General features: G+C 36.4%; 1 long non-coding RNA gene across 1 annotated transcript; it reads right to left on the bottom strand.

Annotated features, from left to right (window-relative positions):
* Positions 1 to 8,803: 8,803 nt before the first annotated feature.
* Positions 8,804 to 12,710, bottom strand: LOC141385851 (uncharacterized). The gene is made up of 3 exons (XR_012406957.1): positions 10,572 to 12,710; positions 9,499 to 10,539; positions 8,804 to 9,301 (listed from the first exon to the last, which is right to left on the bottom strand). It is a non-coding gene; the product is annotated as an uncharacterized lncRNA (long non-coding RNA).
* Positions 12,711 to 13,647: the final 937 nt, after the last annotated feature.

Below are 13,647 nucleotides of genomic sequence, written 5' to 3'. Positions count from 1 at the left end.
TCTTTTCTAATCCTGTGAATAAATTGGTATAGGAATGGCAGATCATTTTGTTGGTGGAATAATATTCAGTTATTTATAAAAAAAAAAAAAATCATGGCAGAATTAAACATTTTATAAACTATACCTTTAGGTGTAGATTTCATGTACAAATGCTTACTGATGACACTGTACATTTACAATTTAATATATGTACTATGAGCTGGTAGAGAAATCACATCTATTATTTATTATTATGTCTTTGCTTCTGTACTCCAACGCCCAATTGTTATAATATTGTTCTTGAACACATGCTTGAACATCAAGTGCCAGTGTAGCAAGACTGGCATTATGTAGAGTGGAACACCATAAACAATCTGCTGTAGAGCTGGGTAAACATCAAATTTCTCTGCTGTGCTGAATTCAGAAACAGATGCAGTCTTCGATTTTTCCTTAACTCTCTCTTCGCCTCAGTTGCGTGTGTTCTTTCTTGTCAATTATCAGTAAAAGCTGCAACTGAATGGAAATTCCTGTGGTTCTTTCCCCTCTTGCTGACAGCATTAATGAGCTGAAGTCTCGAAGTCCTGTGCAGTGATTGCTTTTATGTTGAGAGGCCACTCTCCAATGACTGAATAATAACTACTGCGCCAAGTCCTCTTATGTCAATTTATATTTATGACATATAGATGCTGAAGAATCAATACTCTTCTCTTTTGGTTTAATTGAAATTCACAATATTTAATCAACATTTTAATTTTCTAACATAATTGTTGAGGTTTTACTTTGAACTAGATATAATTTCACTCATGCATTCAATGTTTCTATTATAATAAATGCTTCACATTGAAACAACCATTACTGTTAAAAGAACCTGTTTCTGAACTAAAGAACATCAGTCATTTGAGGGATAAATTACACAAAGTGCTTTAAACCTCTAAACATTTACATTACATTTACTTTCAGTCATTTAACAAAAGCTTTTGTCCAAGGTGAGGGGAGTGATTAGTGTTTGTACAGGTGGTTTGTCAAGCCCACTTGTGTGAAGCCACTGCATAAACATAGTAAATTTTGTTTTGTTTGTAAGAACGTGTCTGATGCAAAAACTGGTGCAGTGTTAAAGTGTCAGAAAGATGAACGAGTGTGTATTCTATGCAACTTACGGGAGCATATAGTTTATTTAGAACATTTTTTGTTGGGGAACAACAAACATTCTTTTTTAACTCACTTATTGTAAACTCAAAACACATTTTTATTAACTATGCGAAAGTAACTGTTGGAGAGCATGTATTAAAACAATTCAATGAGTTGTGTGGCCTTTCGAGAGGCCCACTTACAATGTTAGACAAGGGTTCTTACACAATGTTTCTTCCACAAAAACACTCAAAACACCTTCGCTTTCACATTTTACCATAACTGAGTGAGCCAAACTTTCAAACAACAGCATTACGTAAATGTGGGCAGTAATTGAAAGAAACAATGCAGCTCATTTAAATATTAAAATTAATAAAGCTACTTTTATTACAAAATTGATTAACTATAATGTAAACTGCAGCTGCCAGAGTTTTTACCAGGTCTAGAAAATATGACCATATCACCCCAATCTTATTCTCATTACACCTGCTGCCTGTTAAGTTCTGTAATGATTATAAAATATTACTTCTGACCTATAAAGCTTTAAATAATCTAGCTTCTGTTTATCTAACCAACCTTCTGTCTCACTACAATCCAACACGCTCTATAAGATCTCAAAAATCAGGGCTTCTGGTAGTCCCTACAATAGCAAAGTCTATTAAAGGAGGTCGAGCCTTTTTCATTTATGGCTCCCAAACCCTGGAATGGCCTTCCTGATAATGTCAGAGGCTCAGACACACTCTCAGTTCAAACTAGATTAAAGACCTCTCTTTTTGGTAAAGCATACATACAATGCACCACATAACAGCACGATGCATAAGTATGCTCCAAAGCTTCACAAACCGCCTGTAGGACACACTCATCCGGTCTTAATGCACATTTCGTTAGAAACACTCCTATGTTTTACCTGTTTGTTTATATAACTGCTATTTTTATTTATGGCATGTTTTTCTTCCACTGATATTTAATATTTCTTGTTCAAATGGATTGTAAACAGCTGCTATAATAAATGTTTTCTTTGCTCTCTATTTCCATAAGGGGATACTGATCTTGAGACCTCTAGTGATTGTGCAGCACCATTGATGTGATCCAAGTCCTGTGAAGAAATGATGCTGACCATATAGGACTTCTAGAAGTCTCTAAAATCCTGGACAAGGCTGTATCTTGAGCAGTTGATGTGACGGTCATGAAGGAGTGGAGAGCATGAAACAGTAATTTCCTGGAAGATCCTTTGCATTGATCCCATGGGCCAGCCTGAACACCAAGCCGGTGGCCTACTCACACCTGCAACTTCTCCATAATGGATGTCCAGCATTCTCCAGCCCCTGGTGCTTAGACTGCAGCTCTGAACAAGAAGTTAAACCAGTGAAGAAATGGTCATGCCCAACTGATCCTGGTTTCTCTTGAGGTTTGTTGCTTCACTTTCATCAATAGGTGAAGTTTTGTTCCTTGGCACTGTTGTCACTGGCGTGTTTGGTTTGGTACTTGTGAAGCTGCACAACGATGGATTTGCTCTTCAGTGTTTGGACTTTCAGCAGTGAAATTTAAACCACACTGAACCGAACTACATTTTAATTCGTAAATGAACTACTTATTCATCTTACAACTACGTATTCATCTTGCAATTTTTGCTGTAAATAGGTTTTCCTGGGAGTCTCCCATATTTAAGACCCATCTCCCGCCACCCTCCTGTTTAACTAATTCTCCCCAAAAACCCCCGTAATTTCACCCTGCCCCTGGTCCTTAGCTATTTGGTACGATCTGTAACAACCCCGGGTCTCCAATTTTGGTATCCGATCTCAACAGCCGCCACAAAACCTGGTCCATAGTGCAATTACTAACACCACAGTACAGTTACTAACCCGGTTCTCAGTCCTGTTATTCAGACACCACCACTCCCCAAGCCAACATCCCAAGTATAGTGTAAGAGTACTCATTTTCATGTAGAAATATTTCTTTTCAGGATAGGCCTTTCAGTTCAGTATGCACAGAAACTGAAAAAATACGTTGTTAGCTCTTGGCAATTCAATACTAGAATGTAATTGCTAATTCATATTAATTTGGAAGATCTCATACATTTCAGTAGGATTTGTTTGTTCGGTCACACAAGTTTGATGGTCCGTTTGATTAATTTAAGGTGCATTGTATCTACAATTCAACTAATTCTCATTAGATTATAAGTAAACTGTTAGGTTGGGGTTAATGTACGTTGATGTACTTACAGGTTAATGGAAGTGGACAAAGTCTAGCAGCAATATCAACAAATATCAAGCAGACCGTCTACTAATACTCAAATGGACCATCATAATGAAGTGTTATCGTTCGATCTCCAGTAAAGGGTATTGTTAAGGGTACTTCTCTAGACATTACACAGCCTATCCAAATCTAATAATCAGATGAAGAATTTAATTTTAGTACTTTTGATGAAAAATAGATTTATCTGTCAAATTCTGCTGATATGATTATTAAACTCAAACAATAAATGCTGTTTTGAAGCCTTTCATTTGTTGTGATAGATCTCTATATTTATGCCTTAGTTTAGATGTTAACTTTACTACTATTTATAGCACAAGATAAAGACGAATAAACATTTCACATATCATGTCATCAGCGTTTGAGCTGTGAAAAGATAACTTGTAAACAATGTCACAAAGTATTACATTTACCTCAGGCAAATCATTCATTGTCTAAGTCCTCAAACTGCTAGCTAAAACAACTGCAGAGAAGAGCGTTTATTATTATTATTATTATTATCATTATAGTTTACTTCAACTGTTAGATATGTCTTAATTATTTAGCATACATCTTTAATTAAACTCGCCATGAGTAGGAATATGCATTTAGATGTTGTAAAGCATGTCAGTTTATCTCAGTTTTTTGTTGATTATTATATCTAAATTTAAAAAGCAATTAAAAGTTGCTATTCAACAGTGTTGTAGTCAGTTCATTTAGCTTGATGCTGTCACAATTAAAGTTTTGTATTGTTTTTGGGACAAACACCGCTTGAATTAAAACTAAATCACTTGATTTAATAACCAGAAAGCAGCAGGATACAATAGTTAGCTATGTTTTGTTAAAGTTAAACAACGACTAATCCTAATGTGGCCAAATGAGGTATAACTCAAAGAATATAAAAATTAACTTATTTCTGAAAGCAAAAAGCAGTAAATAAAACATTTCACACACACCCACACACACAAAAAACACTGTTTTCACTGATTCCTTTGTACATAAATGACACAAGTGTGGATAAGCATTAAATTACAAACATTACCCAGAATAAATAATGTTAGTAAGGCTCATTGTTTGTGTTCAGCCAGTTATGGAATGGAAATCCATTAATTATTCAAGCAGTTTCCAACATCATTGCTTTTATTCTTGACTGGTAACCCACATTACTACATTAAACAGTAATTATTTATATCGGAATCATAATGCACACAGGACTGCTATGCTTTCAACCTCTTGTTAAAAGCAACGATAAAAATATAAATAAATACAAAAAGTAACATAGTTTGACAATGTGTACATGAAAGTGCAGCCACTTCAAACTCTAAAGCAACATCAAAAACGTCTCTTTTTTATGATTCTGAGATGTGCTCAGTTGCATTCCCTCTGAGTGTGCTTTATCAACTGTGACATTGAGGCTGTGACTGTGATCAAAGCAATCAACCAGCAGAAATCTGTCGGTCAACACATTTAACACGCTCACGCAGCTTTAGACAGCAGGAAATTGTTGCTGCAGACACCAAGTATTAATATCCTCACAAATTACAATAAAAGGTCTTTATTGTTGTTAAATGGCAGCTATTATATTTGCGCAACTCCCAGATTAAGATGGCAGTGAGTCAAAAACACTATCGAAACTGCCTGAGTGAAATGAAGGATCAGACATGACCTTGCTGTTAGAGAAACTAAGAACATATTAATTCAATGAGACGTTATCCCATGCCAGGCCTGGTTTAACCCTTTGGGGGCTGTTTTGAACTTCAGTTATTTGTGGGTCATTAATGTGGCACTGCTGCTGGCTCTGGTACTCGCATGTTAGCTGTCTCTGTATGTTTGTCAGTTTAGAGTTAGCAGGGCAGATGGTCTTTTCAGTTTCAGAATCTTAACATCTGAAACCTAAAAAAATGTTTAATGAGTTATTCTATCAACTGTTTTAATGTTTAATTTTATTTTTATACTCACCGAGTCTTGAAGAAATATTGTTCTGCCTAAAGGCAGAGTGTTTTTCTTGTATTTGCATCCAAGTTTACTTCATTATTGGTCTGAAAGCTCACACTCCAGACTGTCATGAATGAGCTTGGGACATTTGCCAAGAGTGTCAAGTTTGTTTTACCTGATGTATTTTTTTTCAACTCTCAAAGTGGAGAAAGCTGTTTACGTGCATTTTATAAATCACAAAGAATTGCAGCTTTGGTAAAATTCTTTTTTTAATGTTTTATTGTATAAAAAGGACATGTATAAAAAAAGGATATATATATATGTAAAAAAAGTAACTTTGTTTGTTTCCAAAATCAATCTTTGATTATTAGGCTGGCTTGTCAAAGCCAGACTACTGTTATCCTTTCTAAACTTATTAGGCTGGCTTGTCAAAGCCAGACTACTGTTATCCTTTCTAAACTTATTAGGCTGGCTTGAGAAACAAGCCAGACTACTGAAATCCTATTTAAACTTATTATTTTTTTTATATATTATTCTTCTTCTTCTGAGACTAAAATTCAAAATCTATCTCCTCCTAGAGCTTTCGAGCTATGACCCCCAAACTCACACCAGACCTCCAAACTATTCTGACTCGGTATGCCATATCTTTTCCGACTGATCCGACTTTCGATTTTCCGTAAAACGTCCCGGGACCGTCGGAAAAATCCCATAGACTTAACATTGGACCAAACTTTGTGACCTCATAACTTTGCATCAGACTGTCACACAGACTTCTAACTGGGCTCATTTAACTCAGACTACCTAACTGCCAATAACTGATGAGGTTTTAACTTTCTGGCCACGCCCTAGCAACCACTTTTGGACCCTAGAAACTGTCCCATAGACTTCCATTCAAAGGACTCTCATTGACTTAACATGGGATCAAACTTTGTGAGCTCATAAATCTGCATCAGACTGTCATACAGACTAATGGCTGAGCTCATTTAACTTAGACTACCAAACTGCCAATAACTGAAGAGCTTTTAACTTTCTAGCCACACCCTAACTACCAGAAACTGCACCCTAGCAACAACTGTCCCATAGACTTTTATTGCAAAAGACTGTCATTGACTTAACAATAGATCTAACTTTGTGACCTCAAAACTATCTATCTATAAACTGTTTCTATCTATCTATCTATCTATCTATCTATCTATCTATCTATCTATCTATCTATCTATCTATCTATCTATCTATCTATCTATCTATCTATCTATCTATCTATCTATCTATCTATCTTCGTTTCATACTTTTTAAAACTGTTTAAATTAAACAAACTATTTCCAACAGACTTTCTCAAGCCAGCCTAAAGTTTGTCTCGACGAACTTTAATAATCTAGTTAGGCTGGCTTGAGAAACAAGCCAGACTACTGAAATCCTATTTAAACTTATTATTTTTTTTATATATTATTCTTCTTCTTCTGAGACTAAAATTCAAAATCTATCTCCTCCTAGAGCTTTCGAGCTATGACCCCCAAACTCACACCAGACCTCCAAACTATTCTGACTCGGTATGCCATATCTTTTCCGACTGATCCGACTTTCGATTTTCCGAAAAACGTCCCGGGACCGTCGGAAAAATCCCATAGACTTAACATTGGACCAAACTTTGTGACCTCATAACTCAGCATCAGACTGTCACACAGACTTCTAACTGGGCTCATTTAACTCAGACTACCTAACTGCCAATAACTGATGAGGTTTTAACTTTCTGGCCACGCCCTAGCAACCACTTTTGGACCCTAGAAACTGTCCCATAGACTTCCATTCAAAGGACTCTTATTGACTTAACATGGGATCAAACTTTGTGAGCTTATAACTCTGCATCAGACTGTCATACAGACTAATGGCTGAGCTCATTTAACTCAGACTACCAAACTGCCAATCACTGATGAGCTTTTAACTTTCTAGCCACACCCTAACTACCAGAAACTGCACCCTAGCAACTGTCCTATAGACTTTTATTGCAAAAGACTGTCATTGACTTAACAATAGATCTAACTTTGTGACCTCAAAACTATCTATCTATCTATCCTTTTTCAAACTGCTTTTATCTATCTATCTATCTATCTATCTATCTATCTATCTATCTATCTATCTATCTATCTATCTATCTATCTATCTATCTATCTATCTATCTATCTATCTATCAACTGTTTTTATCTATCTATCTATCTATCTATCTATCTATCTATCTATCTATCTATCTATCTATCTATCTATCTATCTATCTATCTATCTATCTATCAACTGTTTTTATCTATCTATCTATCTATCTATCTATCTATCTATCTATCTATCTATCTATCTATCTATCTATCTATCTATCTATCTATCTATCTATCTATCTATCAACTGTTTTTATCTATCTATCTATCTATCTATCTATCTATCTATCTATCTATCTATCTATCTATCTATCTATCTATCTATCTATCTATCTATCTATCTATCTATCTATCTATCAACTGTTTTTATCTATCTATCTATCTATCTATCTATCTATCTATCTATCTATCTATCTATCTATCTATCTATCTATCTATCTATCTATCTATCTATCTATCTATCTATAAACTGTTTTTATCTATCTATCTATCTATCTATCTATCTATCTATCTATCTATCTATCTATCTATCTATCTATCTATCTATCTATCTATCTATCTATCTATCTATCTATCTATAAACTGTTTTTATCTATCTATCTATCTATCTATCTATCTATCTATCTATCTATCTATCTATCTATCTATCTATCTATCTATCTATCTATCTATCTATCTATCTATCTATCTATCTATCTATCTATCAACTGTTTTTATCTATCTATCTATCTATCTATCTATCTATCTATCTATCTATCTATCTATCTATCTATCTATCTATCTATCTATCTACCTATCTATCTATCTATCTATCTATCTATCTATCTATCTATCTATCTATCTATCTATCTATCTACCTATCTATCTATCTATCTATCAACTGTTTTTTATCTATCTATCTATCTATCTATCTATCTATCTATCTATCTATCTATCTATCTATCTATCTATCTATCTATCTATCTATCAACTGTTTTATCTATCTATCTATCTATCTATCTATCTATCTATCTATCTATCTATCTATCTATCTATCTATCTATCTATCTATCTATCTATCTATCTATCTATCTATCTATCTATCTATCTATCTATCTATAAACTGCTTTATCTATCTATCTATCTATCTATCTATCTATCTATCTATCTATCTATCTATCTATCTATCTATCTATCTATCTATCTATCTATATCTATCTATCTTCGTTTCATACTTTTTAAAACTGTTTAAATTAAACAAACTATTTCCAACAGACTTTCTCAAGCCAGCCTAAAGTTTGTCTCGACGAACTTTAATAATCTAGTTATTAGGCTGGCTTAACAAAGCCAACCTACTGTTATCCTATTTAAACTTATTATTATTATTTTTATTTATTCTTCTTCTGAGACTAAAATTCAAAATCTATCTGCTCCTTGAACTTTCAAACTATTACCACCAAACTCACACCAGACCTCCAAACTGGTCTGACTCTTTATGCTATATCTTTTCCGACTGATCCGACTTTCGGTTTTCCGAAAAACGTCCCGGGACTGTCGGAAAAATCCCATAGACTTAACATTGGATCAAACTTTGTGACCTCATAACTCTGCGTCAGACTGTTGCACAGACTTCTAACTGGGCTCATTTAACTCAGACTATCAAACTGTCAATGACTGATCACCTTTAAACTTTCTAGCCACGCCCTAGCAACCACTTTTGGACCCTAGTAACTGTCCCATAGACTTCCATTCAATAGACTCTCATTGACTTAACATGGGATCAAACTTTGTGAGCTTATAACTCTGAATCAGACTGTCCTACAGACTAATGGCTGAGCTCATTTAACTCTGAATGCCAAACTGCCAATAACTGATGAGCTTTTAACTTTCTAGCCACAACCCTAACTACCACATACTGCACCCTAGCAACTGTCCCGTAGACTTCCATTACAAAAGACTCTCATTGACTTAACATGGGATCAAACTTTGTGAGCTCATAACTCTGCATCAGACTGTCATAGAGACTAATGGCTGAGCTCATTTAACTCAGACTACCAAACTACCAATAACTGATGAGCTTTTAACTTTCTAGCCACACCCCTAACTACCACATACTGCACCCTAGCAACTGTCCTATAGACTGTAATTAGCTGTGCTGTCAAATGCTTATAAATCTAACATACTAATGACATGCCAATCATGCTAGCAACATGCTACTCATATGCTAATCATGCTAATGACATGCTAACTCATACTGGAAACATGCTAATGACATGCTAATTTGTACAAGAATCATGCTAGTAACATGCTAATTCATACTAGACTCATGTTAATAACTGGCCTACATGCATATCTTTGCTTAGCAGTGTCCTATTGACTTGGGGGATGGCTCATCTGACTCAGACAACCAATGAGCATCTCAATATGATAATGAAGCTCACAAGCCACGCCCCCAAATTGATTCCATAGACTTTCATTAAAATAGGCCAAGATGCATATCTTTGCATAGCAGTGTCACAGAGACATGGGGGTTGGTTCATTTGACTTAGACAGCCAACCACATTCAAGTGCACTCTGTAACCTCGCCCATAGCAACAAAACAGAGTACCCTAGCAACCATTCATCAACAGCTATATCTCAGCATCAGAACATCGTAGAGACTTGGAGATTGGCTCGTTTGACTCATGCTAGCAAACGGAACTTCCTAAATGCTGCACATGCTAGCAGTGATTAGCTACATGCTAATATTGGCTAGCCAAGTACTGTAACTTGCTAGAAATGCTTACTAAGTATAAATGTTTTATCAAGCATGTATGTGAGGCTTGCCTAGTAACCAACCAGGGTACCCTAGCAACTGCCTAGCAACCACCCAAATTACCCTAGCAACCGCCTAGCAACCACCTAGCAACGGCCTAGTAATGCCTTAGTAAGGGCCTAGCGACCACTCAGGACACCCTAGCAACCGCCTAGCAACGCCTTAGCAACCACTCAGAATACCTTAGCAACCACCTAGCAACACCCTAGCAACCACCTAGCAACCACTTGGGACACCTTAGCAACTGCCTAGCAACACCTTAGCAACCACCTAGCAACCACTCATAACACCCTAGCAACTGCCTAGCAACGCCTTAGCAACCACCTAGCAACCACTCAGGACACCTTAGCAACCACCTAGCAACATCTTAGCAACCACCTAGCAACCACTAAGGACACCCTAGCAACCACCTAGCAACGCCTTAGCAACCACTCAGAATACCCTAGCAACCATCTAGCAACCACTTAGGACACCTTAGCAACCACCCAGCAACACCTTAGCAACCACCTAGCAACCACTCAGAACACCCTAGCAACCGCCTAGCAACACCTTAGCAACCACCTAGCAACCACTTAGGACACCCTAGCAACCGTCTAGCAACACCTTAGCAACCACCTAGCAACACCTTAGCACATGCTAATTCGTGCTAGAATCATGCTAACAACATGCTAATTCATGCTAGAATCATACTAACAACATGCTAACTTCATGCTAGAATCATGCTAATTCATGCTAAAATCGTGCTAGTAACATGCTAATTCATGCTAGAATCATGCTAGTAACATGCTAATTCATACTGGAATCATGCTAGAAACATGCTAATTCATGCTAGAATCATGCTAATAACATGCTAATTCATACTGGAATCATGCTAGTAACATGCTAATTCATGCTAGAATCATGCTAATAACATGTTAATTCATACTAGAATCAACCTAATGACATGCTAATTCATACTAGACTCATGCTATTAACATGCTAATTCTTACTGGAATCATGCTAGTAACATGCTAATTCATGCTAGATTCATGCTAATAACATGCTAATTCATACTGGAATCATGCTAGTAACTTGCTAGTTCATCCTAGAATCATGCTAATAACATGCTAATTTATGCTAGAATCAAGCTAGTAACATGCTAACTCATGCTAGAATCATGCTAATACCATGCTAACTCATACTAGAATCATGCTAATAACATGCTAATTCATACTAGAATCATGCTAATTCATACTAGAATCATGCTAGTTACATGCTAATTCATGCTAGAATCATGCTAGTAACATGCTTATTCATGCTAGAATCATGCTAATAACATGCTAATTTATACTAGAATCATGCTAGTAACATGCTAATTCATACTAGACTCATGCTAGTGACATGCTAATTCATACTAGAATCATGCTAATAACATGCTAATTCATGCTAGAATCATGCTAATAACATGCTAATTTATTCTAGAATCATGCTAGTAACATGCTAATTCATACTAGACTCATGCTAGTGACATGCTAATTCATACTAGAATCATGCTAGTGACATGCTAGTTCATACTAGAATCTTGCTAATAACATGCTAATTTATGCTAGAATCATGCTAATAACATGCTAATTCATGCTAGAATCATGGTAGTAACATGCTAAATCGTGCTAGAATCATGCTAATTCATGCTAATAACATGCTAATCCATGCTAGAATCGTACTAATAAGATGCTAATTCATGCTAATAACATGCTAATCTATGCTAGAATCATGTTAATAACATGCTACTTATACTTTTTCAAACTGTTTTTAAACTAAATAAACTATTACCAACAGGCTTTGTCAAGCCAGCCTCAAAGTTTGTCTCGACGAACTTTACTGTCTAGTTATTATTCTTCTTCTGACTCTAAAAATCAAAATCTATCTCCTCCTTGAACTTTCGAACTATTACCACCAAACTCACACCAGACCTCCAAACTATTCTGACTCGGTATGCTATATCTCCTCAGACTGATTGGACTTTCGGTTTTCCGAAAAACGTCCCGGGACTGTCGGAAAAATCCCATAGACTTAACATTGGACCAAACTTTGTGACCTCGTAACTCTGCGTCAGACTGTCGCACAGAACTCTAACTGGGCTCATTTAACTCAGACTATCAAACTGCCAATGACTGATCACCTTTAAACTTTCTAGCCACGCCCTAGCAACCACTTTTGGACCCTAGAAACTGTCCCATAGACTTCCATTCAAAAGACTCTCATTGACTTAACATGGGATCAAACTTTGTGAGCTCATAACTCTGGATCAGACTGTCCTACAGACTAATGGCTGAGCTCATTTAACTACGACTACCAAACTGCCAATAACTGATGAGCTTTTAACTTTCTAGCCACACCCCTAACTACCACATACTGCACCCTAGCAACTGTCCCGTAGACTTCCATTACAAAAGACTCTCATTGACTTTACATGGGATCAAACTTTGTGAGCTCATAACTCTGCATCAGACTGTCATACAGACTAATGGCTGAGCTCATTTAACTCAGACTACCAAACTGCCAATAACTGATGAGCTTTTAACTTTCTAGCCACACCCCTAACTACCACATACTGCACCCTAGCAACTGTCCCGTAGACTTCCATTACAAAAGACTCTCATTGACTTTCCATGGGATCAAACTTTGTGAGCTCATAACTCTGCATCAGACTGTCATAGAGACTAATGGCTAAGCTCATTTAACTCAGTCTAGCCAGCAGCCAATCACTGATGGCCTTTTAACTTTCTAGCCACACCCCTAACTACCACATACTGCACCCTAGCAACTGTCCTATAGACTGTAATTAGCTGTGCTTTCAAATGCTTATAATTCTAACATGCTAATGACATGCCAATCATGCTAGCAACATGCTACTCATATGCTAATCATGCTAATGACATGCTAACTCATACTGGAAACATGCTAATGACATGCTAATTTGTACAAGAATCATGCTAGTAACATGCTAATTCATACTAGACTCATGTTAATAACTGGCCTACATGCATATCTTTGCTTAGCAGTGTCCTATTGACTTGGGGGATGGCTCATCTGACTCAGACAACCAATGAGCATCTCAATATGATAATGAAGCTCACAAGCCACGCCCCCAAATTGATTCCATAGACTTCCATTAAAATAGGCCAAGATGCATATCTTTGCATAGCAGTGTCATAGAGACATGGGGGTTGGTTCATTTGACTTAGACAGCAAACCACAATCAAGTGCACTCTGTAACCTCGTCCATAGCAACAAAACAGAGTACCCTAGCAACCATTCATCAACATCTATATCTCAGCATCAGAACATCGTAGAGACTTGGAGATTGGCTCGTTTGACTCATGCTAGCAAACGGAACTTCCTAAATGCTACACATGCTAGCAGTGATTAGCTACATGCTAATATTGACTA

The sequence above is a fragment of the Danio rerio genome, chromosome 5 (genome assembly GCF_049306965.1).
Source record: "Danio rerio strain Tuebingen ecotype United States chromosome 5, GRCz12tu, whole genome shotgun sequence".
Classification (NCBI taxonomy): Eukaryota; Metazoa; Chordata; class Actinopteri; order Cypriniformes; family Danionidae; genus Danio; species Danio rerio.
Note: the sequence above shows the minus strand (reverse complement) of the source record. Positions and strands in the feature narration are given on the sequence as shown.